At 43.1% G+C, this 24,505-nt stretch overlaps 1 protein-coding gene across 1 annotated transcript in view; it reads right to left on the reverse strand.

The window, feature by feature from the left end:
• ZNF599 (zinc finger protein 599) overlaps positions 1-24,505 on the reverse strand; it is an 82,455-nt gene that overhangs the window by 30,302 nt on the left and 27,648 nt on the right. Inside the window, exons 8-15 of the mRNA XM_008969229.6 lie at positions 20,824-21,114; positions 18,929-18,967; positions 16,176-16,301; positions 14,842-14,912; positions 7,810-8,950; positions 4,641-4,736; positions 1,442-1,495; positions 1-159 (exon numbers count right to left, since the gene is read on the reverse strand). The gene's annotated coding sequence lies outside the window, so the exon portion shown is untranslated. The remainder of the gene's footprint in view (positions 160-1,441; positions 1,496-4,640; positions 4,737-7,809; positions 8,951-14,841; positions 14,913-16,175; positions 16,302-18,928; positions 18,968-20,823; positions 21,115-24,505) is intronic.

Genomic DNA, 24,505 nt, shown 5'->3' on the forward strand with positions numbered 1-24,505 from the left:
CTCATGGGAAGTAATAGAGCTTTAAAGTCAGTACTCATGAAATGCATTATGGCTATTTTTTATCATCATCATCATCATCATCATCATCACAAGACACTCACATACAATGGCTGTGAGGGGGCAAACGAAATGTCCCTTTTGCTGGGTCATTTGGGATATCTGTCAAAATATAAAACATCACTCAAATGCATCAAGCAGCCTCAGAGTTAATCACTGAAAGTTTTACAAGATAGTACACCTTTGAATAACACTATTTGGCTCCTTTAAAAGAATTTATTTTTAAAAATAGATCATGCAGGAGGGTTTCATAAACTGTAGGATGAATTCTTATAGGCCACATGATTCAACGCTTGAGAACATCACAGCTAACTGCCCTCTGGCCAAAGTGGAGAGTGGAGTTGACACAATTTCAAGTATGTGATGGCAGATGACAAGTCATTGTTAATCTCTAATACTCAGGGAATTCACCTCCCTCCAGCCTCTAGGTGCAAATATTTGACTATGAAATGGCACAGCCTGATGTTTACTGACAGAATTATCAGGTACTGCTCTCATCAAGACTTCAACAGCCCATTACTTGAACCTGCAGTCCTCAAGTGAATACCAAATTAATTAAGTCTTAGGAAAGCCACGTATCCAGGAAGAGAAAGGGGATTCCTAAGCACCTACTCAGTTTCTAGCACAACCCATCAATTTGGCCACCAGATACATACTCATTACAGTCGGCCCTCCGTATCCACAGGTTCTGCATCCATGGATTCAACCAACTGTGGATTAAAAATACTTGGAAAAATTGGTTGCCTTTGTACTGAATAAGTATATGCCTTTTTTTCTTATTATTCCCTGAACAATACAGCATCACAACTATTTACACAGCACTTACACTGTATTGGGTATTGTAAGTAATCTAGAGATGAGTTAAAATATGTGGGAGGAGTCTATGTGTAGGCTATATGTAAATTCTATGGCATTTTATATTAGGGACTTGAGCATCTGTGGATGTGGTATCTGTGCAGGATCCTGGAACCAATGTCCCATGGATCCCAAAGGGTGACTGCGTATGATTTCTCCTCCACACTCAATACTCTCACTTCCTCTTTTCTGTGACAATCCCATCCAGTCACTGTCTCCATCTCAGTGTTAGAATTTCGGTTCATATCCTAACCTAAGATCTGAAGGCTATGATCAAAATGGTAAGTTATTTGTCACCACTCACTCCCAAAATATAATTGTGACTCAGGGACACAGTGAAAGGGACCAATTCAAACTGCTGAAGAAGTAACTGCTAACCAAAATTTCTACACATAGCAAAAGTGTTTTTGAAGAAACAGCATAAAGCAAAATGACTTCAGAGCAAAAATAAGAAATTTAATGGAAAATTAACCTGCATAAAATGAAATTCTTAAAGAAAATTCTATTTAAGGATGACGAAAAGTGATACCAGGTGAAAGATCTGTGATGAGAGAAGAAATGTGGATCCAGAGAGAAGGCGCATCTGTGGATTAAAAAAATACTCATTATCTGTAGAAAACGTGACAAATATTCCACTGTGAAGTTAAAAAGATGGAATTATCATGTATAGCCTTGATAACATATATACTGAGATGGGATAAAATGATTAATATTTTAAGACTCTTTTTAAAAGTATTAACAGATAAAATTGTATATATTTGCCATGTGCAACATGATGTTTTAACATGTATAGACATTAGAATGACTAATCTAGCTAATTAATATATTCCTACCTCACACAGTTATCATTTTGTAATGAGAACATTTTACACCCACCCTCTTAGCATTTTTTAAGAAGACTATATATTATTAACTATATTCACCATGTTGTATAATAGATTTCTTGACAGTATTCCTGCTAACTGAAATTTTGTATCCTTTGAGCAACTTTTCCACAAAGCTCCCATCCCCTAGTGACCATTCTATCCTTTACTCCTATGACTTTTTTAGATTCCTTATATGAGATCAGGTAAAATTTGCTTTTCTGTGCCTGGCTTATTTCACTTAACGCAATGTCCTCTAGGCTCATCGATATGTGCCACATTTTCTTTACCCAATCATATCTCGATGAACAGTTAGGTTGTTCCCATAGCTTAACTTTCGTGAATAACGTTGCAATGAACATCAGACTGCAGCTATGTCTAATGGGTTAATTTAATTTCCTTTGTGTCTATGTCCAGAAGAGGGACTACTGGATCACATGGTAATTCTATGTTTACTTTTTTGAGAAACTTCCATACTGCTTTCCACAACCGCTTTACTAATTTACATTACCACCAACAGTATGGAAATATTCCCTCTTATCCACCTCCTCGCCAACACGTGCTCTTTTCTCTTTTTGATAACAGCCATTCTAACAGAGGTGAGGTGATGTCTCATTGTAATTTTTATCTGCATTTCCCTAATTATTAGTGGTGTTGAGCATTTTTTCATATAGTTGTTGGTCATTTGTATGTCTTCTTTAGATGCTAAATGTCTATTCAGGTCCTTCCCACATTTTTAATTGAGTTATTTGTTTTCTTGCTATTGTTTCAGTTCATTATAGATTTTGGATACTAACTCCTTATCAAATGTATAGCTTGAAAATATTCTCTCTCAATCTGTAGGTTGTCTCATCACTCTGTTGACTGTTTCCTATGCTGTGCAAAACCTTTTTAGTTTGATGTGGTCCCATTTGACTATTTTTGCTTTTGTTGCTTGTACTTTGGGGGTCATATCCAAAAAGTCGTGGCTCAGATCAAAGTCATGGAGCATGTCCTCTACATTTTCTTCTAGTAGTTTCACAGTTTTGTGTCTTATATTTAAGTCTTTAGTTCATTTTAAGTTTATTTTTGTATATGTTGTGAGATAAGGGTCTAAGTTCATCCCTCTGCATGTGAATAGCCATGTTTTCCAACACCATTTATTGAAGAGACTGTCCTTTTCCCATGGTGTGTTTTCAGTGCCTTTGTTAAAAATCAATTGGCTCTAAATGTGTGGGGTTTATCTCTGAGCTCTCTATTCAATTAACGATAGCTTGTCACAAAAGGCTTTCCGACATGCTTTACATTCAAAGGACTTTCCTCCAGTGTCCTATGATGTACCCGCACTGTCATGATCATTGTAGCATTATTCACAAGCATCAACCTAAGTGTCTGTCAATGGATGAATGAACACAGGAAGTACAAAGAATGAATGAATACAGGAAAAAATGAATACAAAGTGAAATGAATACAGAAAGACAATGAAATATTAATCAGCCTTAAAAAAGGGGGGAAATTCTGTCATTTGAAACAACATAGATGACCCTGGAGAATATTACACCGATTGAAATAAGTCAAGCACAGAAAGACAAACACTGTGTGATCTCATTTATATGTGGAATCAAGAGAAGTTGAACTCATAGAAGTAGAGAGCGGAAGGCCTGGGGGGAGGAGGAGAGGAAGATTAGGGAAAGATGTTGATCAACGGTGCAAAATTTCAGTTAGACAGGAGGAATACATTTTAGTAATCTATTGCACAGAACGGTGACTATAAAAAACAATGTACTGTATATCTTAAAATTGCTAAAATAGTAGATTTTAAATTTACTACAAAAATTTATATTATATATGAGGTGATAGATTTAATTAGCTTGATGTAATCCATCCACATTGTAAATATGTATCAAAATATCATGCTGTACCCCCATAAATTCATATTATTTGTCAATTAAAAATAAAATTAAAAATAAAGAAGTTGGAGATAAAAAAGAAATGTGTTATTATTATTCATTGCAGTTAATGTTATTACATGCACAATACCAATACAAATAGCTAAGTCTTTTAGAGCCACTGTGTTTCAGGCATTACCTTATACAGTTCCATGTATTATCTAACTATGCCATCAGACAATCCAATGAGATGAAAAGTATTGAAAAGTCTTATTACCACCATTTACTAAATGTAGGCTAAGTGTACAGAATGAGATATATGCTGACCAAACCCATTTTCTCTCCTCTTTAGGTACACAGCTAAACCACCTCCTGGCTCTGAGAATTCAGGTGCAGCCAAAAACCCAGTTTTTGTCAACAGAGTGGCAACAGCAATGTATGGGTGCAAGTGGGCATGACTTCTCTTTCTCATTTTTCCTCTGCTGACAGATAATGCCAAGAAAGCTTTAAATTGAGCCACATGTTGACAATAGAATGTTTCTTATTCCCTGAATAACGGTGTGGTGCAGAGCTCCTTGCTAACCTGTGTGGACCTGTGTGGATCTTGAATGAGGAAAAGAAAAAGACAAAAGCCAAAAACTCTCCTTGTGCTGGGCTGCTGATATTGTAAAGTGTTTCTGTGTTACAATAGCCAGCATTAACTTAGCCAGCTTTTACACTGGTGAAATCATGCAACATCTCACAAGGCTGGAGAGCGGCAATGTCAAGTATTAAGCCCAAAGACATGGAACTTAGAGTTTGATTTTAACCTAATACAACCTACTCCTCCCCCAGTAGCAGGGAAGTGTATAAGGGGGTAAGAGGATGGTCAAAGGACTGTATGGATCCCAAGTCCCCAGGGAGGTCACAACAAGAGGCTTCCCCCTTCCCAAAAAGAGGTCCCCAACTGATCTATGGAGTTCAGGGACTCCCACCTGCCCAGCTCTTGGTCACCTACCTGGACAGGAACTTTACGAGAGGTCTCTCTTCACCACACAATAATCTTGCTCATTTTCCGTCAGGTAGCTCAGTTCCAATTTTGGAAGAAGATACCCTGATCATGGAGAAATAGGACAGCAATATTTGGGTAAAGATAAGAATGACGCTCTGTATTCAGTATGGTGTTCAAGACAAGAGCAGGAGCCCAGAATGAGGCTGCTCCCGTCCATGCAAAGAAAGTGTTGACCTGTAACCTGGAAACCAACAGCACAAAAACCATCCTTGAGCCAAGAGTCTATAGAGGGTTGTGATGACCATCAATGTAACATTCATCCCCCTCAATCTCCATCCTACAGAATCCAACACTGTTCATGGGCAAGCCCTTCCCCCTTTAAATACAGCCATGGGACCCTGGGAAAGTGACATTTCATACCAGAAACTATTTTCTAATTAACTTAAGTCAGTGGGTCTCAACCTCCCTGAACAAAAGAACCACCTGGGGATGCCTTGATTATGGGCCAAATGGAACAAAATCCCGGGATGAAGCATGGACATGAGCAGCTTTAAAAGTTCTCCAGGTGCTCAGGGATGATTGAAAAGTGTGGGTCTAAATTGACTGCCTGACTTTCTGCTCTGTTTCTATGTTTTTGGAAAATGTTGGGTGTTCTGCTATTTTGGAGCTATGATTTTTGAGGGTGCAAGTGAGGTAAAGGGAATCTGTATAAACCAAGGAACAACTGCATCAACAATCTCAAGACTGAAATTAATCCTTGTGAGGGGCCAGGCGCGGTGGCTCACGCCTGTAATCCCAGCACTTTGGGAGGCCAAAGTGGGCGGATCATGAGGTCAGGAGATCGAGACCATCCTGGCTAACACGGTGAAAACCCGTCTCTACTAAAAATACAAAAAATTAGCTGGGCGTGGTGGCGGGTGCCTGTAGTCCCAGCTACTCGGGAGGCTGAGGCAGGAGAATGGCATGAACCCAGGAGGCAGAGCTTACAGTGAGCAGAGATCGCACCACGGCACTCCAGCCTGGGTGACAGAGCAAGACTCTGTCTCAAAAAAAAAAAAAAAAAAAGATATTAATCCTCGTGCTATGAATCTCACAAACAGGATACCAAGCAAAAGACCCTGGACAAAAAGCCATGCATGCCATGTGAATCCATACACATAACCTTCAAGAAGAAGCCAATCCAATGTATGGGGATGGAAGTCAGCACAGTGACGCCTTTTGGGGGAACTGACTGGGAGATGCAGGGGGAGCCTGCTGGGGATTCAGAATGCCTGATAGCTCAATCTAGTGGAAGTTACTGTAAGTGGGGACACAGATTAAATATGAATTGAAATGAACACTTAGGACTGAACATTTTGCTGAGGTATGCCTTATGGTATACCTCAAATTAACAAGCATATTAAAACAATAAGTCATGCTCAAAAATGTTATTGTTCTCTTTGGGCAGCAGCTTCCTAGAGGGAAGCCAATTGGGTCTAGAGTCAGCAGCTTTGGGGAAAAGCCCACACTTCACCAGGGATGTTGTGAGGGCTAATCAGTGGAGCAGGGAGAGTGCCTTGAACAGGGCCTGGCATAGGGTCAGTGGTCAGGGGACGTTGGCTGTGACCATTAGTATAAACCACTATTCTTTAAGTTGACACACATTTTGTTTACTTAAATTGGTTTTTTCATAAAGGGAATCTTGTATTGCTTATAAATGGGAAAACTAGTTTCACTTTTCACAGATCAGTTTCCATCAAAATACAACAATGAAATAAAAATAATGCTGTAAGTTCTGGTAAGCTTATGTGGCCTACCCTGTGCTTCTGATGTAGGTGAACCCCAGAATTGGGGCTCGGCCCAGGAGGGTTCTTGGTTTTGCGCTGGAAAGAATTCAGGAGCAAGCTGACAGAGCGAAGTGAAAGCAAGTTTATTAGAGCCACAGAGGGCAGGAAAATGGCTGCTCTGTAGCAGAGTAGTAGCAGAAGCCCTCGTGGATTGCTGGCTAGCTATATTTATGGCTATTCTTGCATTATATGCTAAATAAGAGGTGGGTTATTCATGAGTTTTCTGAAAAAGGGGTGGAGGTTCCAGTAACTGAGGGTTCCTCCCTTTTTAAAATCGTATGTATTAGTCAGCTTTCACGCTGCAGATAAAGACATCTCCAAGACTGGGCAATTTACAAAAGAAAGAGGCTTATTGGACTTACAGTTCCACATGGCTAGGGAGGTCTCACAATCATGGCAGAAGGCAAGGAGGGGAAAGTCACATCTCATGTGGATGGCAGCAGGCAAAATGAGAGCTTGTGCTGAGAAACTCCCATTTTTAAAACCATCAGGTCTCGTGAGACCCATTCACTATCACAAGGACAGCATGGGAAAGACCCCTCCCTGCTGCCCCATGATTCAGTCATCTCTTACTGGGTCCCTCCCACGACATGTGGGAATTATAGGAGCTACACGATGAGATTTGGGTGGGGACACAGAGACAAACCATATTACTGTATAAGGTGGCTTCTGGGAGTTGCATGGCATTTGTAAACTGTCATGACACTGGTGGGAGTTTCTTTTAGTATGTTAATGAGTTATAATTAATGTACAATGAGCAACGAGGGCAACATCTTGGTTTTAGCTGGTTTTGGCCAGTTTCTTTGCTACATCCTGTTTTGCTTAGATACTGTTTTGATCAGCGGGGCCTTGTGACTGGTGCTCAGAAAACAAGTCCCACTGATCTTCGACCTCATTCCCCCCTCAGAGATTATATACTCCTCCTTAATCTTTTTTTTTTTTTTTTTTGAGACAGAGTCTTGCTCTGTCACCCAGGCTGGAATGCAGTGGTGCAATCTTGGCTCACTGCAACCTCCACCTCCCAGGTTGAAGCAATCCTCCCACCTCAGCCTTCCAAGTAGCTAGGATTACAAGCATGCATCACTATGTTTGGCTAATTTTTCTATTTTTAGTAGAGACAGCGTTTCACCATGTTGGCCAGGTTGGTCTCAAATTCCTGACCTTAAGTGAGCCACTGGCCTCAGCCTCCCAAAGTGCTAGGATTACAAGGGTCAATCACCATGCCTGGCCCTCCTTCTTAATCTTAAGGGGTTGTAGAAGGGTAGAGGTCCATCTTCTGCAACTGCTTCTTGCTGATCTTATGGGCATAGGTCCTGCCTAGCTTTGAAGGAGTAAAAATCTCTGAATACCTGATATAAGGGGCCCAAAGCAGGATGTCTTTATTTTCTGGGTCAGAAGATGGGATGGGTTGGAAGCCTTGTGACATCTTCACATGCAATTTATGTAATCTAGAAGACACAAACTTTACTAAGAGGTTAAACAAGCAAGGGCCAAAGATCAGTGGTAACAGAGCTATTAAAGGCCATAGTAAGAGTAAAAACCATGTCGTACTTGGTAGGTATCCTTTGATGGAGTCTCAGATGGTTTGACTGGTGGGGTTAGTAAAATTATGTAGCCAGGTGGCCTGCTAGTAAATCTTTTTTTTTTTCTTTTTTGAGACAAGGTCTCACTCTGTGACCCAAGCTGGAGTGCAGTGGCATGATCATGCTCACTGCTGCCTCGATCTCTCAGGCTCAAGCAACCCTCCTGCCTCAGCCTTCCAAGTAGCTGGGACCACGGGCGCACACTACCCTGCCCAGCTATTTTTTTAAATTTATTTTTCATAGAGACACAGTCTCACTGTATTGCTCAGGCTGGTCTCAAACTCCTGGGCTCAGGTGATCCTCCTACCTTGGCCTCCCAAAGTACTGGGATTACAGATGTGAGCCACTGTGCTTGGCCTTGGCAGATATTTTGAACTTGCAGTTCAATTATCCCTGAATTGTTAACATAAGAACAACAGGTGTGACTTACTACCACACATACTCCTAATTGTTCAGCCAGAAGATAGTCTAGAGCCAATCTGCTCTCTAAGGCAACATTGGCTAGGGAGTACAGGGAGACCTGGAGTCCACTTATGGCTTTTCCTATACTTGCTGCCTGTGTTTCAAGGGTTTGAGTACTTATCTGTGCATTTTCTTTTCTTTTTCTTTTTCTTTTTTTTCTTGAGATGGAGCTTTGCTCTTGTTGCCCAGGCTGGAGTGCAATGGCACAATCTCAGCTCACCGCAACCTCTGCCTCCCAGGTTCAAGCGATTCTCCTGTCTCAGCCTCCCAAGTAGCTGAGATTACAAGCATGTGCCACCACGCCCAGCTAATTTTGTATTTTTAGTAGAGATGGGGTTTCTCCATGTTGGTCAGGCTGGTCTCGAACTCCCGACCTCAGGTGATCCGCCCGCCTCAGCCTCCCAAAGTGCTGGTTTTACAGGCGTGAGCCACCACACCTGGCAATCTGTGAATTTTCAAAACAATAGCTTTAAGTCTTCTAGGGTTTCACAGTGTAGCTCTTGGTGTCCTCCTCTTGTGCCTGAGGGGACTCATAAGAAACAGGTTTATTTAATCCTGGACAGGTATACCCAACTAGTGATTCCATGAAGTTTAACAGCAGTGGGGGTGTTCAACAATGCCTGATAGGAGCCCTTCAATTTTTTTTTTTTTTTGAGATGGAGTCTCTCTATTGCCCAAGATGGAGTGCAGAGGTGCAATCTTGACTCACTGCAACCTCCGCCTCCTGGGTTCAAGTGGTCCTCCTACCTCAGTCTTCCGAGAAGCTGGGATTACAGGCGCCTGCCACCATGCCCGGCTAATTTTTATATTTTTAGTAGAGACAGGGTTTCACCATGTTGGCCAGGCTAGTCTCAAACTCCTGATCTCAAGCGATCTGCCTGCTTCAGCCTCCCAAAGTACTGAAATTACAGGTGTAAGCCACCATGCCCAGCCTTTCCAAGTTTTTAAGAGGGCTAAATATCCTGGGTGAACAGGGGAGCCATTCTTTTCCTCTGTGGGAAAGGGCAATGCTTTATTTCCGTATTCTTGGAGAGCTTTTTGAACCTGGCCCAAGTTGATAGTATGAGTGAGCATTTTATGTCTCCTCATCAAACAGGAGGTCTGAAGTTAAAAAGGGCCTCCCATAGTTCATTTCAAATGGGCTAAGATTTAAGATTCCCTTTGGAACTATCTTTATGCACAAAACGGCTATGGGTAGGAGAGGCCCCCAGGGTCTCTGGACAAAGTTTTGCTAACGTCCTTTTAAAAACATGGTTGGCATATCTCCAAATGCTATCCCTCCCCCCTCCCTCCACCCCACAACAGGCCCTGGTGTGTGATGCTCCCCTTCCTGTGTCCGTGTGTTCTCATTGTTCAATTCCCACCTATGAGTGAGAACATGTAGTGTTTGGTTTTTTGTCCTTGCGATAGTTTGCTGAGAATGATGATTTCCAGCTTCATCCATGTCCCTACAAAGGACATGAACTCATCATTTTTTATGGCTGCATGGTATTCCATGGTGTATAGGTGCCACATTTTCTTAATCCAGTCTATCATTGTTGGACATTTGGGTTGGTTCCAAGTCTTTGCTATTGTGAATAGTGCCGCAATAAACATACGTGTGCATGTGTCTTTACAGCAACATGATTTATAATCCTTTGGGTATATACCCAGTAGTGGGATTGCTGGGTCAAATGGTATTTCTATTTCTAGATCCCTGAGGAATCGCCACACTGACTTCCACAATGTTGAACTAGTTTACAGTCCCACCAACAGTGTAAAAGTGTTCCTATTTCTCCACATCCTCTCCAGCACCTGTTATTTCCTGACTTTTCAATGATTGCCATTCTAACTGGTGTGAGATGGTATCTCATTGTGGTTTTGATTTGCATTTCTCTGATGGCCAGTGATGATGAGCATTTTTTCATGTGTCTTTTGGCTGCATAAATGTCTTCTTTTGAGAAGTGTCTGGGAACATCTGTATGCAGAAGTACAGTATACAGAGATAAGAATTACAATATAGTGTGTGCATCAGCAATTTCTAACAGAGCCTTAAAACAGAAACACAGTCTATCCATAACCTATATTTAGTAAGATACTAATCAGTAGTAATAATTGCAGCAAAAGCTGGTTGCAAACAATCAATAGAAGCAGGATGTGAAACTAGACAACCAGTTAGACCACAAAATCTCAGAAGGGAGTATGTCTTAACCCTAAAGAGACCTAGAAGAGCCGTGGCAAGATAAGGGTGTTTATAGCCCTATCTTATCCATATGAACAGGCGCCCCCATGCGTCCATTTATAGGCTCTCCACAAGGGTCGCATTCCATTCCCAGAGCTATGAACATCTGCTTTTCTGGGATAGGAATCTTGGTGATGTGAAACCTCCCTGACTCCACGTCGGTTTATAGGCTCTCTGCAGGGGGAAACACATCATGTGCTGTTGGCTCATTCTGACAGTCCAACCTGGCATTGTCTTTACACAATCCTGCATGCAATTTTGTATTTACAATAATCAGGAGCATTTCATCTTTTATTCCATAGCAATAGTTTCAGGGGGTCTCCCTACAATTGTATTAGATAAATGCATTACAATCAAGATTTAGGCATCAGATGTGCTCATTGCTACTGGGGTACAATTTCTTTGAGGCCTTCTCAGCGACAGAGCAAAGAAATGTATGTGTATATACTAACCATGCATATGCCATCTGTATCTATATTAACTTAAACATGTATTCTTACTGATAATTCCAACTCTAATCTGGTACCACAGAGATCATTCTAGCATCCTCCCCTTGCTAATCTATAAATTCCTACTCCAACAGTGAAAACCTGGCTCCCACTGTCCAGCATCCATTTATTTAATAGTTCAATTCCAGTATACATGTATAGCAGTATCAGAATTGTTAATCTGTACCCTCATGTGAAAACTTTATCAACTAGTGTACACTGCATATTTGTAGTTCATTTTGCCTTTAGTCTTACAGACTCCATTCATTTCTAAAGTTACTTAGGTCAGCAGCTTTCCCTCTACTCCCTCTGTGAAGTTGCCTCATACATTTGTAATACAGATAGATTCGCATGTTACAGCCTAAATTATTTTCTGGGATCCTTCAACCTCTGAATTTATTACCTTAATTTGCATACATTAAGGTTCACTCTGTGTTGGACAGGTCTATGAGTTTTGACAAATGCAAACAGTATCATAGTAGCCTCATGGCCATAAAAATCCCTTGCATTTCACCCATTCAACCCTCCCCCAATCTCCTGGCAACTATTGATCTTCTTACTGTATCTGTAGTTTGTCTTTCCCAGAATGTCACATAATTGGAATCGTACTATACATAGCACTTTTTTTTTTTTGAGACAGGGTCTCATTCTGTCACCCAGGCTGGAGTTGCAGTGGCATGATCTCAGCTCACTGCAACCTCCACCTCCTGGACTCAAGTGATCCTCTGACCTCAACCTCCCGAGTAGCTGGGACCACAGGCATGCACCACCCCATCCTCCTAATTTTTGTATTTTTTGTAGAGACGGGGTTTTGCCGTGTTGCCCAGGCTGGTCTGGAACTCCATAGCTCAAGTGATCCTCTTGCTTCAGCCTCCCAAAGTGCTGAGTTTACTGGCATGAACCACCATGCCCAGCCTCATACTATACATAGCATTTTCAGACTGACTTCTTTCACTTAGCAATATGTGTGTAAGAATTCTCTGTCTTTTGGTGTCTTGATAGCCCATTTGGTTTTATCACTGAATAATATTCCGTTGTGTGGATGTACAACTGGTTTTTGTTTCCTTTTTATCCATTCACATACAGAATGACATTTTGGTTGCTTTCAGTTTGGGGAAATTATGAAAAAAATTTGCAATAGTCATCCATATGAAAGTTTTTGTGTGAACTTAAGTTCAAAATATGAAGCCCTAACCCCAGTGTGACTATATTTGGAGAAAGGGCCTTTAAGGACCTAATTAATGTTAAATTAAATAATAAGTGTGGTGCTCTAACCTGCTAGGACTCATGTCCATATAAGAAAAGGAAGAGACACCAGAGATTGAGGCCTCCCCTTTTCCTTTCTCTTCCCTGTCTACCCCACAGAACCATGTGAAGTCACGGCAAGAAGGCAAGCCAGAAAAAGAGGACAGAGGGCCAAGAGAACAGAGCTGCTGTTATCTACTGAACTGGGGGAGACACAATTCAGTTGGTAACAATGGCTATACCACTTTGCATTCCCAGCATCCTTTATAGAGTTCTTCCACTCTACGTACTTGTCAGCATTTGGTATTGTCAGTTTTTAAGATTTTAGCCACTTTAATAGATGTGTAGGCTAATGTCTTGTTAATGTCTTCATTATATTCCCGAATGACATATGATGTGCATCTTTACATATTTATTTGCCCTGTGTATATCTTCTCTGGTAAGGTATTTGTTCAGGTCTTTTGACCATTTTTCAGTTGGGTCATTTTGTTTTCTCACTGTTGAGTTTTAAGTTGTTCACCTCACATATTTTGATGCTTTGTTATGTACATACACATTAAGGATTATTATATCTTCTTGGAGAATTGACCTCTTTATCATTATGTACTGCCCCTCTTTACCCCTGAAACTTTCCTTGCTCTGAAGTCTGATATTAATATAGTTACTCCTGCTTTATTTTGATGAATGTTCACATGGCATATCTTTCTCCACCCCTTAACTTTTAACCTACCAGTATCTTTATATTTAAAGTGAATTTCTTGAAGATTGTTGGGTCTTATTTTTTATTCAATCTGACAGTTCAGATCTTTAATTTGTATTAAGTTTCTACTGACATATCTTCAAGCTCATTGATTCTTTTTTCCACTATGTCCAGTCTACTGATGAGCCCTTTGAAGGCATTCATTTGTGTTAACAATGTTTTTTATTTCTAGCATTTCCTTTGTTGTTGTTTTTCTTTCTTTTTTCTTTTTTTGAGACGGAGTGTCGCTCTGTCACCCAGGCTGCAGTGCAGTGGCATGATCTCGGCTCACTGCAACCTCTGCCCCCGGGTCCAAGCAATTCTCCTGCCTCAGCCTCCAGAGTAGCTGGGATTACAGGCGTGCACCACTATGCCCTACTAATTTTGTGCTTTTAGTAGAGACGGGGTTTCACCATGTTGGCCAGGCTGGTCTTGCACTCCTGACCTCAAGTGATCTGCCTGCCTGAGCCTCCCAAAGTGCTGGGATTACAGGCGTGAGACACCATGCGCCTGGCTTCTAGCATTTCCTTTTGATCTTCTCTTAGCAGTTCTACTTATATTACCCATCTGTTCTTAAATGTTGTTTACGTTTTTCCAATAGAGATCTTGTCGTATATTCATCAGTTATTTTGACCCAATGTGTTTTTACTACTTTTATCAGTCCTTCCACCTCTGTGTGGTAAACATGAGCACCTTCTCCATATCACAGTCAGTGATCTGAGGAAGTTGTCCAGAGTATCTCAGTCTAATGAGCAGGGGCAGGATTTGAATGCAGGTCTCTCTGGTCCATGGTTTATGTGGATAAACCTCATACTCTTCCACTATCACAGTAACAAGGATGTGAAGCATTTCTAATATCTGTTGCTCCTAAATTCATTTAATCCATCCCTGAAGATATTTCTGTGTACATGGACAGAGAATTTTCCATTTTTGCTGCATTCATAAGACCTTTCTCCAGCGTGAATTCTTTGTTGTTCAGTAAAACTGGAACTTTGGCTAAAGAATTTCCCATGTTCCCTGCACTAATAAGGTCTTTCTCCAGTGTGAATTCACTGGTGAGGAACAAGTCCATATTTGCAGCTGAAGGTTTTCCCACATTCACAGAACTCATAAGCCCTTTCCCCAGTTTGGACTCTTTGGTGTTTGACAAGTAAGGGTTTGTATTTGATAGCTTTCACATATGTGATACACTCATAAAGCCCTTCTCCACTGTGGACTCTTTGGTGCTGAACAAGTGTGTGTTTGCAGTTTATGGCTTTCCTGAATTCACTGCACTTCTCGTCACTTTTTCACTGTGAATGGCTGCCCCACACTCAGTGGTGCTGTATGGCTTTTCCTGTTGTAAGTGGCCTGGTGCTGGAGAAGTCCTGAGTCAACCAGGAAGTACCTTCCAACCTTCTCAAAGGTAAAGGACTTATTTGGCACAAGAAATCTGCAGCCCTTCACGAAAAAGCTCCTATCTACATCCCTTCTGAAGGGTTTCTCTTTACTGAAAGGATCATTTTCCACATGCCCCTAAGTATACAGTTTCTTCCTGGGATATTTTCCCCTGTCCTCAGCAAAAGGCAAAATGTCTTTCAAGATTAAGACATACATATTACAGGGGTGGGCTTTCTGAGGAAAGGGCCTCGGGGGGCTCTGACCTGTGACAATTCTTTTACAGAAAATCTTGGCTGAGAAGGTGCTTCCTCATCTTTCACTTCATGCCAATACCCTAAAAGCAAAGACATGCCAGTGAAGTGCACGTGGACTTTGGTGAGAGGGGGCACTGACATCACAAATGTGTATCTGCACACCAATGCATGAGTCTATGTGAGTTCACAGGACTGTTTTCAGGAGGAGAGAGTTTGGGTAAGACTGAGGAAGCAGCTGTTGTGAACTCATAGTTTTCAAAAGGTCACAGCATGGGAGAAGCCTTACCAGGCAAAGGACACAAGGATGAGGTGCAGCACAATGAGGAGGAGTGGGGTCTACAACTCCCTCCTCTGCCAATGGTTTTTGGTACTTGTATTTGCTGATGACACAAGAGGTGTGCAGAAAGGTATGTCCAGGCCCAAGAAAATCCAATGGCAAAAGAGTGGCTCACGTTCAGAGACTACTTAAGAATATGTGTGCATCTCACAACACAGTATGTGTGGGCCAGTGTTGAAGAACACTGTGAGAGGGAGTAGTGGACAGGAGTGGGTAAGATGTGCAATACAGAGAGTTGGGGATTAGCCCTGGGACAAAAGTCTGACTAGAAATGGCAAGCTGCTAGCGTCAAGAATGGGAAAAGAAAGGTAGAAATGAGGTGTGACCACTGGCATTGGCACCAAAATAGTAGTGGGAACAGGACTGGTTCATGGTATGGTTTGAACACAGCCCTGATGTCATGCCCTCTCAGCTGCCACTTAATAGGGCCAGGACCCCTCTGAGCCGCATGTCCCCACTAAGAAGCACCCATAGCTCTTCCCCCTGCTCCCAGCTGAGAATAGTACCTGGATAATGCAAGAACTAAAGGAAAAACTGAAGAAGGGAGGAGCCAGCACTGGCCCAGGGAAACTTGGAGCAACAGACTACAGGTAAGAAAACCAAATGTTACAAAAACAACCTCAGAGGAGGACATAAATAGTGACCATGTCGGTAACAGCAATTCCTGGTATAGGAAGACATGGGGATATATTAGCTAGAGGAAGGGGGCAGAACCTGGGGCGGAGAGGTCACCTGGCCAGGGAAAGGGAAAAGTGGGCTTATAAAGGCTGACGGCAAGACTCCTGATCCCCTTCCCAGTAAGGCTTTGGGGCAGCAGGTATTGAGGCTGCTTGGGAAGAGGATAGGACAGTGCAATGGCTCAGCCCCACCAACCAGTGAACCTACCCAGGAAACTGAGGAAGGAAGTAGAGTCCATTGTCCTAATGTGAGAAGGATGGATCTGTCCTTGGGGAAAAGGAAAGGCAGAATCTAGTCTAAAGTATCTGGGTGGGTGTGAGGGTCTCACCCATTGAGGCCATCAGTGAAAAGTTCTCAGCATCACACTGCAGTATAGGAGTTTCTGAACATCATCAAGGAGACTCCATTCCCTCCAGGAGAAGTGCATGGCCACTTCCTCAAAGGTCACACTGCTCTGTTATGATAGGGACAGATGAAACCATGAAGAGCCTCTCTTGAGGACCCCCAGTACATCTTTCTATAAATCCACCCCATATTCATACTCCTTCCAAGATCCACAACCCAGAGGATGTATCAGACCTTGGTGTCATTTGTGCCTACTCCCTCCTATCACCCATTAATCGCTGTGTCTGTGCTCAACAATAAGAAGCAGGTGGGCAGACAGACACCATTTAAGTTCCAGGCCTGCCACGCAGGGCCCCACCCCTTCTTGCCAAGAAATTACCAGGAAGTCCCTAGATGGTACCTTCCAAACACAACCAAACTTGGGCTCACTCTTCATCCTTAAGTCCCAAATACCAGAGCCCTAGGACACAATCCCTCTCCATGTGCACATCATTCTTTAGGCTATACCTCTCTCATATCTCCAGATGTCATAGATATTGCTATCTTCCTATCCCAAACTATAGATCCCTCCCTAGCCTCCCCACATGCTACTCACCACATGGCATCAAGAACATGCCTGACAATTCAGACAGAATCTAGTACTTCCCCAAGAACTCCAATGGCTTTCACTGCCAAGGGCAACCCTTAATCCTGCTAAGAAAGCCTCACCTTCTGGCTCTGTTTCATTAGTCAATCTCAGCCATCCAGAACAACATGCAGGTTTTAGATACCTCCCCGCAAACTGCTGCCCTCCTAATGCCTCTAGCAGACAACCACATTTGCCCCTGTGCTAATCCACTATCCTGGCGAGTCCGTAGAGCTGTGAAGTAAAGGCCCTGTCCTTGGTGCCATCTTTCTTCAATTACTCCTATGCTTCTGTATCCACATGAATGTCTATTCTTCCCTTAGAAGCCCTGGCCTCCTACCAGACCCTCCTTTCCCCAGACCCAACCTTCAGGCTCAGTTCTCTCCCTTCATCTGTGCCTGTGATGCCCACCACACCCAACCAGGTGCCCAAGCAATAGATCCAGTCCTCGGCCCTCACTCTCCCCTTCCTGGCCAGCTGAAAGCTGAAGATCATGACCTGAAGATTTCTTCTTCTAAATGTGATGCACAGCTTCACCTCAAGTCTACAAAGTGGCCACCACCTTCTGGATGTCTCTATTCTGAATGACTCCCTAGAGTTCCAGACCTTTGTGTCTACCAGTCCACTTGATGTCTTCACTCAGTGTTCTCTGAAATATCTCACTCTTCACATGGCCAAAACAAAACTCCCATATACCCACTGAAAATTACTTTTACTACTAACTTCTCCTTCATTTCTGTGGAGTCCTAATTAGGCAAAAGGAATCAGGCTGGCAGGACGAGGAGAAACCGAAAAGAAAAAGCAGATAAGCTCCAAGTCTGCCTTTCTTCATGGTCCAGGACACACAGCCCTCCTGCACAAATAACTCACAATCTTCCCGTGCCCACCTATCACCAGACACCTGCATGCTAGCTCACTGCAACCATAGTGTTATCGGTATTGCACAAAACCCTCTTCAGCACACAGCATAAACACTATCCTATAAAATCTCAAGCAAGCCTTTGTTTCTTGGCAGTCAGCTTCTCTTCTGCTGATCCTGCCTATGGGCAACATATCTTCCTACTTTCTCTAATAAATCTGCCTTTATTTACCTACAATTGTCTTGGTAAGTTCTTTTACTGCCACACCACTGGCCCAGACAGTCACTGCTCACCTATGACACTTCCTTCCAAAACTTTGGAGTAATCCCTAAGTGCTACCTTTTTTTTTTTTTTTTTTTGAGATGGAGTCTCACTCTGTTGCCAGGCTGGAGTGCAGTGGCACAATCTCAGCCTGCTGCAACCTCTGCCTCCCGGGTTCAAGCAATTCTCCTGCCTCAGCCTCCCGAGTAGCTGGGACTACAGGCACGTGCCACCACGCCCGGCTAATTTTTGTATGTTTAGTAGAGACGAAGTTTCACCATGTTGGCCAGGAATGGTCTCAATCTCTTGACCTCGTGATCCACCCGCCTCGGCCTCCCAAAGTTCTAGGACTACAGGCGTGAGCCACCGCGCCCAGCTGCTACCTTTTTTTCTCTCACCCTCAACATTAGAAAATCCAGCATTCAGCCCTATTTTTTAAAAAGGTCTGGAATCCAGCCACTTTTTCCATTTCCAGATATCACCAATACTTACTTAGACTATTGCAGTAGCCCCATCCATGATCTTCCTGCCTCCTCCCTCACTCTCAAAATTTGTTCAGTCTGCAGCCAGAGGGAGCCTATTAAGACCTGAGTCATGTCACCTCATTGCTCCTATGCCATTGCTCCCATCAACTCCAGAAACCACCCAACTTCTCAGACTGCCATTCCAGATCTGACCCCTACTCTCCTGCTAGCAAGAAAGAGAGGAGATCTGTGATTCTCTGAACACTCCCTTCTAAGCCTTACCTTCAAGCATTTGGAGATGGTGGTACCTGTGCTTAGGATAACCTCCCACACCTCATTCTATTGGTTGCTAGATATACATAGGAATTATTATATATACTCCCTCTGGCCGAGGACCCTGGGCTTGGGGTTTCTCAAGCAACCCCAGTCTCAAGGGCTGGAAGAGTCGCACACAGGCTGAGTCCCAAGGCACCACAATCCTATAGCCACGTGGACGGAAGGTTGGGACCAGTGAGGGCTCACTCACCTGTGTATGATCCATAAGCACTTTTGTGGCCACAGGAACCTGTGGGAAGAGGTAGACCTTGAGAAGCAGGCAACTATGGGAGGACTCCATGGGCTTAGGCCTCTCTTGAACATCTGCCCAGTGGTGGAAACAGGTGACCTTGGACTGACTGTACAATCTCTATATTTCAGTCCTCAATAATGCCTTTTACCTGCTTTGTAACTTTGAACAAGTACTCAATCTCCCTGTACCTCACTGTCCAACTTGCACCTCATCCAGTCTTCTTCCTCCAAGCAGCTTTTGGGAAACTTTAAAACCCTTAACTCAGACTGTGTTCCTCCTCAGTTCACAACCCTGCATGGCTCCAAGCACCATCAGAAAGTGAAAGCGTGCCCCAGGGGTAGAGAATTTGTTAACTAGCAAAATTTCCTGAACTTGTTTTGCAGAACAGTAGAGAAGTAAATAGTTTGCTACAGTCCCCTCTGTTTGCAACAAAGTTGGCTGATGAGCTGAGACTGCTTGGGACCAATATGGCTGACTGGAGTCTGCACAGAATAGACTTACTCATCAGATGAGTGATCTTTTGATGTTAGAGGGCTGAAAACACCTCCAGATCATGCTAACACCATTTTCTGAACATATGACCCATAAAGCAGCATGTAGGGGCAACAATCCTTGCCCAAGGGACTCTCCAAACCGCTTTGTCTTCCAGCCAATCACTGTCCAGCCCAAAACCCCACCCTCAAAATCTCTCCCTCAAATCTATGGCGGCCAAGCTGGTACAAGGAGACAGACTGGCCTCCTGTCTCCTTGACTCTTAGTAAACCTTTATTGCTGCAAAAACCCAGTGCTTTGGTGTTTGGGTTTCTGGTGTTTGACTTTCCTTTGTATATGGGCAAATGGGCCCAGTTTGGTTCTGTGACAAATTAAGGTACAACACCTTGTCACTGCAGGTGTGACTTCTCTTCACACTCTACTCTGTGTACACACAGCCCCCAGGCCAGCCCAGCTGCCCCTCCAAACCTTTGCACACGCTGATCCCTCAGTCTGTAACAATCTTCTGTGACTCACCACACTGGCTTTCAGAAACGGCTTCATCACCCATGAGCTCTCCCGCTTCCCCCAGCCTAAACACCAGGGCCTAGACTGAAGTGACCTGAACAGGTTCCCACAATGTGTGGCTTAAGATTTGAAAGTAGGAGTCCGGCGGGTGAGGGCCCAAGGGACACACCACCAACTTGAAGCCATCGTGATGCGAGCCTGTGGGTGAATGGCTCCAGAAGCTGCAGTGACTAGGATGGGGACAGCCACATGGCAGCCTCCAGCCCAGCACTGACACGAGATCACAATGGGTGGCACCCTAGCCTAGCGTCAGAGCCTAGCGTCAGAGCCTCAGTCTTACCTCTGTGCAGTAGGGACAAGGCTTCCTGTTGCCTTCGCCTCCTTTTCCTGACCCAGCCCTCTGTAGTTTCTGAACAGGTAAAACAGCTGCAAGGCAGCCAAAATGACCGCCACAAAGCGAGACAGGAAGTCCTGACCATCTTCACCCCTAAACCTGGAATCTCCCATCTTTCTGTGCTTTCATTGGATAAGCACTGCTGCCACTCAGCAGAGAATTCTGGGTAAGGGTCACATAGCTCTCAGACCTCCACACGGTGAAGAGCTTTCCCTTGCAGCCACGCTGTCTTGAATAACCCTCATTCTCAGGCTCTGGGATGGGGAAGTAGCTACATCTCTGGACGTGTCCAGCAACGATCACCAAAGTTTTGAGACATTATTTCAGACTCTTGAAGCTCAGCATGTTCCCATGGGCCATATTTCTGATGTTCCCAGAGATTACAAATCCAAATGGAATGATCATTCCATAGTGTTACTGACACCCAAAGTATGGCCACGCATAGCTGGAAACTAATTACCTTATTGATCTTCAACTGACTGTGGCCTGAACAGTTAGAGTCAGTTCTGTGAATTTCTGTATGCTCCTTCAGGGAGAAGAGAAAAAAGCCTCCAGATAGGGCCACGATAGGGAAGACAGAAGAGTGATGTTGGGCTGCCCAGAATCAAGTGGACAAGGGTGGCACCAAAATTTTCTGGTTTTCTCTGGAGTTGCCCAGCGAGATCCTCTGCTCTCCAACCTTTAGGGTGAGAATCTGCTGGAGAAGCCACGGGTGGAAATTTCCGAGGCTAGTGAAACCACTCCTATAAACCTTTAAAAATGTATCAGGGAAGAAGGGAGAAATGAAAATAAGCCAAGGTTGCAGCACATTCAACATTAACCATTCCATCAGCTTGCTCTCTGACCCGCTTTTTTATAGTTGTTTTGTGCTGATTGTCTTCAAATAATGGGGGTTCAACTTTTTGGCTCCCTGGGCCACATTGGAAGAAGAATTGTCTTGGGCAATATGTAAAATACACTAACACTAATGATAGCTGATTAGCAAAAAAAAAAAAAAAAAAAAAAAAAGAAAAGAAAAGAAAAGAAAAAAGGTCCTTGCATGATTTTTGTGATATCTGCCACCACAGATAAGCTAAAAATTCCTTGCATTCAAAGACTCGAACACCTGTGAACCCTGTTACAAGATTATAATTCCCCTTAACTACTCCATATATAACAACTTGAACATTAAGAAACATTAGGTTTTCCCTTTGAGATATTCCTTGAGATCCGGCATACCAATGAAACTACTGACTCAGCTGGTCTGAAGGATGCCACAGGAGCTGACTCATCAAAGAATGCAATTTCCACATCCTGATGATTTTGTCTCCCTAACCCCAACCAATCAATGGCCCCAATTCTCCAGCCCCTTGCCCTCCATGATCTTAAAAATCCCAGCCAAGAACTTCTAGGGAGGTGGATTTGAGAGTCCCCTTCCATCTCCTTTCCTGGCGCCCTGTAATTGATAAACTCTTTCTCTGCTGCAAACGCTGCTGTCTCAGGGTAATGGGTCTGTTACTGCACAGCAAGCAAATGAAAACCTCTTGGTCCTATAACACTAGTGAGCCTGCAAGTTCATGGGCAGCTGCTTGCAAAGGTTCTCCTTGGCCAAGAGAGTACACAGCCTGTGAAGGGAATAGTGGAAACCCAACCTCTGGAGTGAAAGATCAAGACTTAGTCCTCTGGACTGAGATCCTCAATGACTTCCTGAGTGAATGGTAGGGACTAGACTTTTGGGCAGGAACTGGGGGGCTCAAGTCCAGCCTGGGTCAGCACCAGATCTCTGCAGTGTTGTGGGTAGATGTGCACTGGTGAGGGCATAGGGGCCCCTTGGTTCTACCTGGGCTACCCTGCCCTCACTGTGGGCTGCCATGAGTTGTCTGGGCATGTGTAGTCATCAAGGGTGTTGTATCTCTCCTCACCACCATTCCTAGCCAGACACACTTCCTCTCTTTCTTTCTCTCTCATGGTTCCCTATGAGGTGTGACCACAGATCAGATGTGGATAGGACCTAATGGTCAACACCAGAGTCATATAACTCCCTGTTTTGCATGTGCTTTCTTTAAACTAGCCAATTCACAACCCCCACAGGAAAGCATAAGGGATAATGGACCTGATAGGGTTTGGATTTGTGTCCCTCCCTGACCAAATCTCATGTCAAATTGTAATCCCCATGTTGGAGGAGGGGCCTGGTGGGAGGTGATTGGATCATGTGTTGGGGGGACTTCCCCCTTGCTGTTGTGATAGTGAGTGCTCATGAGACCTGGTTGTTTCAAAGTGTGTGGCACCTTTCCCTTTGCTCTCTTCCTCCTTTTCCAGCAATGTAAGGCATGCCTGCTTCCCCTTCACCTTCTGCCATGATTGTAAGTTTCATGAGGCCTCCCAGCCATGCTTCCTGTACAGCTACAGAACTGTGAGTCAATGAAATCTCTTTTCTTTATAAATTACCCAATCTCAGGTAGTTCTTTAAAGCAATGTGAGAATGGACTAATACAGGACCTTAAGGCCCATGGACCTTGGCAAAGGTCTAATCCCACAAGTCCTTCTCCCCTCCACCACCCCCCACCCGCTGCACCTGGTAGTTGAGCTCCTTTTGCCTCCAGACATCCTGTTGCCTCCCCCTCCCCTGCCATTGGCAAGCCTAATGTTTCTGGGACTTGTGCATAATAAATGTATTCTGTTTCATGCGTCTTGGTTTCACTTCCTTATTGTGTCTCACCTGACACACACCTGAATGTAACTTCCACCTGGTCAGAGCTCTCCTAGAGAGTGGCTGTCTTGGCCAATAGCCACTCCAACAGAGGGATCTCAAGACCAAATAGAAATAAACCATAACAAAAATCATAACAGAGGTAAAGATGTTGGGTCTGTGATGTCTACTAGACATCTAAAAATAGGTCACAAATACAATATTCTTTTACTTTAAAATTTTTTTTCTTTTGTTCTACACAAATACAAAGAGAAGACAAGAAGAAATACAATATTAGATATATGACCATGGAGTTTGGAAGACAAGCCTGAGATGGAGATATACACATAATTTTTTGGCTTGTAGTGGTGTACTTGCAGCCACAACCTTGGATGAGATCACCAGTAGAATATTTGTAGATTGAGAAATAGATCAATTTGGAGAGAATTGGTATTTATGCATGGCGTCTGCTATTTCTACTAAAAATACAAAAATTAGCCATATGCGGTGGCACACACCTGTAAGCCCAGCTCCTCAGGAGGCTGAGGCATAAGAATTGTTTGAGCCAGGAGGCAGAGGTCAGTGAGCCGAGATCACACCACTACACTCTAGTCTGGGCAACTGTGTCTCAAAAATAAAAAAAAAGGGTTCTATCTCCAAATGCGGTCACATTCTGAGGTGCTGGGGGCTAGGACTTCAACACATACATTTTGGGGAGACACAATTCATTTCATAGCATTGGGAAATATAACATACATATAGAAAATTATTTATTATTTATGTAGATTTTAATAAATTTTTCTTAAGTTGATACTGATGTAACTACCACTGAAGGCAATACAGAGTATTAGTGTGCTCAGAGTCCTGAGTGCTCTGTCTGGGTCACAATGTGCTCCTCCCTCAACACCCAGATGAATTCAACATCCCGATTTTTAAAATCAGTATTACCTGACTTTTTAAATAGTTTTTTCTATTGTGTATGAATCTCCAAAACATAGTTTATATGTGGCTGTTACTGACCTTTACATGAATGGAATAATATGTGCTCTGTTTGGTTTGATATCTTCTGCAAAATAAATGTAAGATTCACTCAGGGTATTCCATGTATCCATGTATCTCTGTAACATCCATTTTCATTGCCACTGAAGGAACAATTTATCTGTCCAATCTTTTGTTGATGTGCCTTTGTATTGCTTTCAGTTACTTGCAATAATGATGTTGCTGTGAAAGTTTTTGTCCATATATTCTGATGTACATAAGAATGGCTTTGGTTTTTTACACTTTTCTTTAGCATCTCTCTTGGGAAGACATAAATATCTTAAATGTTTATGTTTTAATAACAGAATTTCAACAGGCAAAAACTGACCAAACTGAAAGATAACAGTCAAATTACAATCACAATTGGAGATATTAACACTTCTTTCTCACTTATTGTTAGAACAAGCAGGCAAAAAACAAGAGTGCAAAAGATTTA

This window comes from Pan paniscus, chromosome 20 (genome assembly GCF_029289425.2).
Source record: "Pan paniscus chromosome 20, NHGRI_mPanPan1-v2.0_pri, whole genome shotgun sequence".
Lineage (NCBI taxonomy): Eukaryota > Metazoa > Chordata > Mammalia > Primates > Hominidae > Pan > Pan paniscus.